The sequence below is a fragment of the Nicotiana sylvestris genome, chromosome 1, assembly GCF_000393655.2.
Source record: "Nicotiana sylvestris chromosome 1, ASM39365v2, whole genome shotgun sequence".
NCBI classification, from domain to species: Eukaryota; Viridiplantae; Streptophyta; class Magnoliopsida; order Solanales; family Solanaceae; genus Nicotiana; species Nicotiana sylvestris.
This window is the reverse complement of record NC_091057.1, coordinates 130523912-130530058: the sequence shown is the minus strand read 5'-3', so window position 1 is coordinate 130530058 and position 6147 is coordinate 130523912.

Sequence of the window (6147 nt, the reverse complement as noted above, 5' to 3'; positions counted from 1 at the left end):
AACACCCACTGGATGCAACTGACCACTATATGTGTTTAGGTACTTGGAAACACTATATTGTTGATCAACATAGTTGGTCTCCGCATAACCAACACGTTGAAAACACTTGATGGCATGTGAGCAAGGCATGTGGTAGATGGACCATTTCCCACATGAGCATAACCTTGCTGATTCATTTAAGGTATGTACATTATTAGCCCGATTATTAAGGATAGCGGTGCGAATTTCAAAAATACCTCTTTCGTTATTATACTGCAAAAATGAATGTCAATGTGCTCGCCGTCTGTATTTCTCAAATCTATGCATCGGCATTGGCATAAATTCAACACCCCTCTCCATCAATTTCGTTGCAGCTGCAGACCGTTCAACAAACCTCTCCGCCATCTGCTTGAACGACATCCACACCATGGCTGTGACGGGCAATCCTCTTGCCGACTTCAATAACCCGTTGAAGGACTCTGACACGTTTGTAGTAAGAATTCCCCATCGTCTGCCACCATCCACATGCAACGTCCACTTTTCAGGGTCATGTCGCATTAACCAACGATAGGCTGCCTCGTCTTCTTGCCTGATAGAATCCATATGCCTCCGAAATTTATGTTATTGGTGGTCTGTTGCTGCCATCCACATCAAATCATGTAGATCCTTGTTGGGATGTGCCTTCTGGAAATTGGACTTAAAGTGCCTCACACAGTAATGATGGTATGCATAAGGTTCTTGCCATACAGGCAAGTTCTCCACAGAACTTAATATACCACTGTGCCGATCAGATATTAGACAAATACTTGAACGTTGTTTGACAACGTGCTCTTTCAGGTGGTTCAAAAATAGCGTCCACGTCTCTGTGCTTTCATTGGCACAAACAACAAAAGCTATAGGAAATATCTGTCCATTAGCATCCACTGCCACGACTATCAATAGAGTGATATCATATTTTCCATAGACATGAGTTTCGTCTATGGATATTACGGGTCGGCAATGCGAAAAACCATCAATTGCTGGCTTAAACGCCCAGAACACGTAATTGAATATGTATTCTGTTGTTCCCGAATTCTGCTCAAGCTTCCATTCAACAACTGTTCCAAGGTTAAAGTGCTGCAGTGCGTCCATATACTTTGGCAGAGATGCAAATGACTTATCCCAATTATCGTACACAATTTTAAACGCTCGTTTGCGCCCGAGAAATGCCTTTCTTTTCGTAATGGTATGGCCATATTCCTGGTGGACTGATGTAACGCATTCTTTGATTGTATACCTTATGGACGCTTCGAGGTGCGGAATAAGTACAAGTGAAATCAAGTCAATATCCAAGTTGAAGTGATTCACGTTGAATGTGTCCATTTCGCATGTGTGGGTGGGAATGTATTTACCCACTTTCCACATACCTGTCTTTTTCTTGGTCGTACGCAACATCCAATTACATGGCCAAAACCACCTGCGGCAAACAACCATGTATATCATCGGACTTAACTCCCATACCTGCATCTCACGACACTCTTTTACGTTGTTCATTTTACAAGCCCTGCTTAAGAGCGCTTTATCAGGAAAAAGTATCCCCTTTGCAAGCACCGTTGGTCTAGACTCATCCCACATTGCTGTTCGGATTTCATCAAAATCCCTTGTGAGAGCTTCCACATCCGGCACGGTTGGCAAGTTATCAATGTAAGGAATCTCCCTTGAATAAAACGACATTTCGGACTCGTACACTCTTCGTCTAGGGGTCTCTCTCTTCAAATTAGGTCCTTCCTCCTCATCCTGCTCATCACCATCCTCACGAAAAAGGGTGTCTCGTATCCGGATTCATCGGCATTGTTATCGTAATCACTGTTCTGTTCCTCACTCTGTGCATCTGCTAGATCCCAATATAATACGTCGTTTTCGGTCAATTGAGTGAGTATGGGAGGTTCAACTTGCTCGTTTTCACTGCACAACCAACAAAAATATAAGCTACTGAATTAATAAATGCTTTCCATATGGCTATATCACTTCACTTACAAGTCGTAATGTGATGAAATTCCATGATGGGCGTTTTCAATTAGGTGATGACTACCGGATGGGCTACTTATAAAATTCATATCCGGTCAGTACCTCCTATTAAATATGTGAGCGTTAATACAAATTCAATACGCCAAAAATATACATAATTAACACAAATGAAAATTGAATTTTACCACTCGTCTTGTGAATTATGGAAAGCAGGGTATAAATTATTTTCTCGCTGCTCATTCGCCGGCGATGATAAGTTTAAATCAAGGAAAACTCTTTCATCCGGAACCTGTCCGGCAAAAACTGCTCCAGAATAACCACTCGATGACTGGGGGTTATATCTACTACGCACAACCTCATTTTTTGGAACGACTTCAACTTTCACGTACATCTCCAACATTGTGATTTCAAGAAATTCCCGGAATTCGTCCGGAGTCCTCAGAAAATCACTCAAAGTTTTATCATCGTCGATGTTAAACTCCGAGTAAAAAGCAACCCCTTGCGGAGTGACAAAATACGGATATCTTCCAGTTACTTTAAGTATCACTGAACGTTTCCGTACACTCATTTTTTTGCATAACAACGATATCAATTTATCGTACTTTATTGAAAGTGGAAATTTAACATGACACTGAGCAGGTAAACTATAGCCCACGAAATTATTCTCCATCACAACCTCACCCCCCCCCCAATATAATGAAACTCTTATTCTATGCTCTTCAGACATAATGAAAAAATGTTGGAGAATTTAACAACAATAAACGTTTCAACAAGAGTTAAAATTTTTTTGAATGAATTTCTATACAATCCTGACCTCTTTATATAGGAAATGGCTAGCCGAGATTTTTTTTTATATATATAGCGCCCAAAAAGTTGACACTATATGCTTTTGAATTATTGAAGTCAGGAATTATTGGTGGGGCCAGGAAAAAGGAGTATAGCGCCAAAATACGAGGCGCTATATATAAAACTTATATATAGCGCCAGGTATTGTGGCGTTATACCTGAGCGTGTTAGCTTTTTCAGTATAGCGCCACAATACTTTGCGCTATACAGTAACGACACAGTTAACGTTACTGTATAGCGCCAAGTATTGTGGCGCTATACATAAAAATGTCACCTTTTTACCCCCACCTATTTATGTATTTTGAGTCCAAAAGAACCACAATTGGGTTCCGATTAATTGTTCTTTATTGTTCTAAATGGGCTGCTAGTCCAGTTAATTGTTCTTTATTGTTGGACCACATTCTTCTTCTATATTTACCTCAACCCAACTTAAAGACACATGGCCACTGGTCCATAATAAAGACAACCCAGAAGACCCCTAGTTATCTTTATAATTATAATCTTGTTTTAGTAGTAGCCATTCTTTTATACATATAACATTATTTACATATATATATATATATATATATATATATATATATATATATATATATATAGTGTGTGTGTGTATTAGTTAGCTGGTTAGTAAATGTTTAGAGAACTCAGTTTATTTCGATGAATAAAATTTTCCCTTTCTCTCTCTCTAAGAACTAGGGTTGTGTTTGTTCTCTCTTCAAATTGCATCAATTACTCGATCGTAACATGATATCAAAGCATGGAAATCAATAAATCGGATCATTAGCTACCGTCCGATGTTATCCTCGAAGGCGGCGGATTTTGATTTTTTGTTCAACCTGTTATGGTGGCCGGAGGTGGTGTTTGCGGTGGTTTTATTAAGACTGTGAATTGGTGCTATTGTTTTTCCCAAGAAAAAAAGACATTTTGTTTTTGTTGGTGAATTGACATTATTGATTTGCTCTATGATCACTTATTTGGAGAAAAAAGGGGTCATGAAAAATTTAATATGATAGGTGAACTTGTACTGTTTTTAGTTGTAAGTATGCTTTAGTCGTTAATTGAGGTCTTATATTTTTCAAGAGTTTTTTAGTATTGTTGGAAATTTATATGCCTAGAAAAAAAAATAACATCAATTTTTTTTTTTTTTGTATAATATTGATCTAACATGAATTTAAATAGAGCGACATGACCAATAAGATTCACATAGTCAACCCGATTTATTTGTAATTGAGGCATAAGTATTATAGGAGTTAATAAGATGCTTGGGGAAGGAGAAAAAAGAATAGATGGAGGAGAAAGAGAGCTCTTGGTCAAAATCAAACCTCTGTCTTTGTTGCATTTAGAGTAAGTATTAAATTTTTGTGAATAGATTATGCACAAATGAAGGGCAAGACTGCGTATAATAGACCTTTGTGATCAAATTCTTCACTGAATCTCGCGCATAGCGAAATCTTAGTGCACCGGGCTTCCTTTTAGATTATGCTTATAATAGTGGAAGGTCGCAAATATTTGGTGAAATAATTAAGGGTGTGTTTGGTACAAAGAAAAATATTTTCCAAAAAATATTTTCGAATTTTTTCATGTTTGGTTGGCTTAAATGTTTTGAAAAATATTTTCCTCATTAATTCATTTTCCTCCAATTGGAGGAAAATATTTTCCTTATCAAAATGAGGGAAAATATTTTTCAGAACTTTTTTTCAACCTTTTTCACTTTATTCCCCATGCCCACCAACCCACGCTCACCCCCCAAACCACCCCAACCCTCTCCCCCCGACTACTCCCCACCTACCCCAACCTCTCCCACCACCCACCCTAAATAAAATTATTATTAAGAATACTTTCTTTTCATGTTGTAGATAGAGTAATTTTTTTATTTCAACAAAATGAATATATTCTTTTTCATGATGTAGAAACAAGTGGGATAAGATCACAAAAAAGAAGGTTGATGGAGGATTAGTGCTCCAAAAAGCTGACCTTAAGAACAAAGCAACTCTCACAAATCTTGCTCGGAGGATTTACCAAAATACCGATAGCTTATGGGCAAGAATCCTCATTCATAAGCACTGCAACATGAGCCACACTCAGAGGATAACTAGAACCTCTAGATATCCTAGGTACCCCAAGTCTCCTACTTTGCAGTGCATTCTAAAGGGCTGGGACACTTGCTGCAAAGCAAGCAGATGGGTAGTTCACAAAGGAAATAGAGATAAATTTTTGAATGATACTTGGAATTTCCAACCATCAGGCAATTAGGGAATTGATTGAGGGCCTTCTAACTCAGAATGACCTAAATGCCAAGGTTAACTCAATCTACAATTAAGGGGCTTGGGACTTATCCACATTAACAATGGATCTCTCCCCTAGCATCCTAAACTTACTAAACTCTGTCTTCATTTCCCCAAATCCTACAAAGGAGACACCCTCATATGGGGTATAACTTCTAGTGGCCACTTCTCAAATAGTTCTACTTACTCTTTCCTAAGCAAGGCAGCCAACAACCTTGACACAGATGAAGAAGGCTCCTTCAAATGGATCTGGAAGCTCCAAGCTCCCAATAAAATAAAAAACTTCATCTGGCACCTTACCCATAGGAGACTTCTCACAAGGAGTTACCTCCACAGAATATGGGTCAATTGTGATCCCTACTGCTCTTACTGCAACAATGGTCAAGAAATGATTGACCATATCTTCTTTAAGTGTACTAATGCAGTACTCTTTTGGAATGACCTCTTCTCTAAAGCCTCTAATGAAAATAGACAGCACAGACCAAGCTTCTCTGCTCACTAGTGGCCATCAACCTGGAATTTAATTATGAATAAGCCTTTCAATAGCATCCTTCTCTAGGAAAACATCATCCCCTTCTGTTTCTGGCACATCTGGTTAACCAAAAATAATAATCTCTTTAACAACAAAAAAGAACTTACCAACTCTTCCAACACTATCTCCAAATCCACTGAATACTTCATGTTGACGAAAAATGGTTCCACCAAGATAATTCATCAAATCACAACCAAATGGGAGCCACCAAGAAGAGGATTCTAAAAGTTGAACATAGATGGAGCAGCTAAAAAGAATCTAGGGATAGGAGGAGTTTTTAGAAACCACAATGGAGATAGGGTAATGGGGTTTATGGAGAATATTCCCCATACAACCAACACTGTGGCAGAACTGAAGGCCCTCCTAAAAGGACTCCAACTTGTGGATCAAAATAATCTGGTTCCCCTTGAAATCAATACTGACTCATCTGAAATTATCCAAATGCTAATGATAGGTAGCTTCACTTATGATCCTATAATTTGTGAATGCAGGTCATTAATA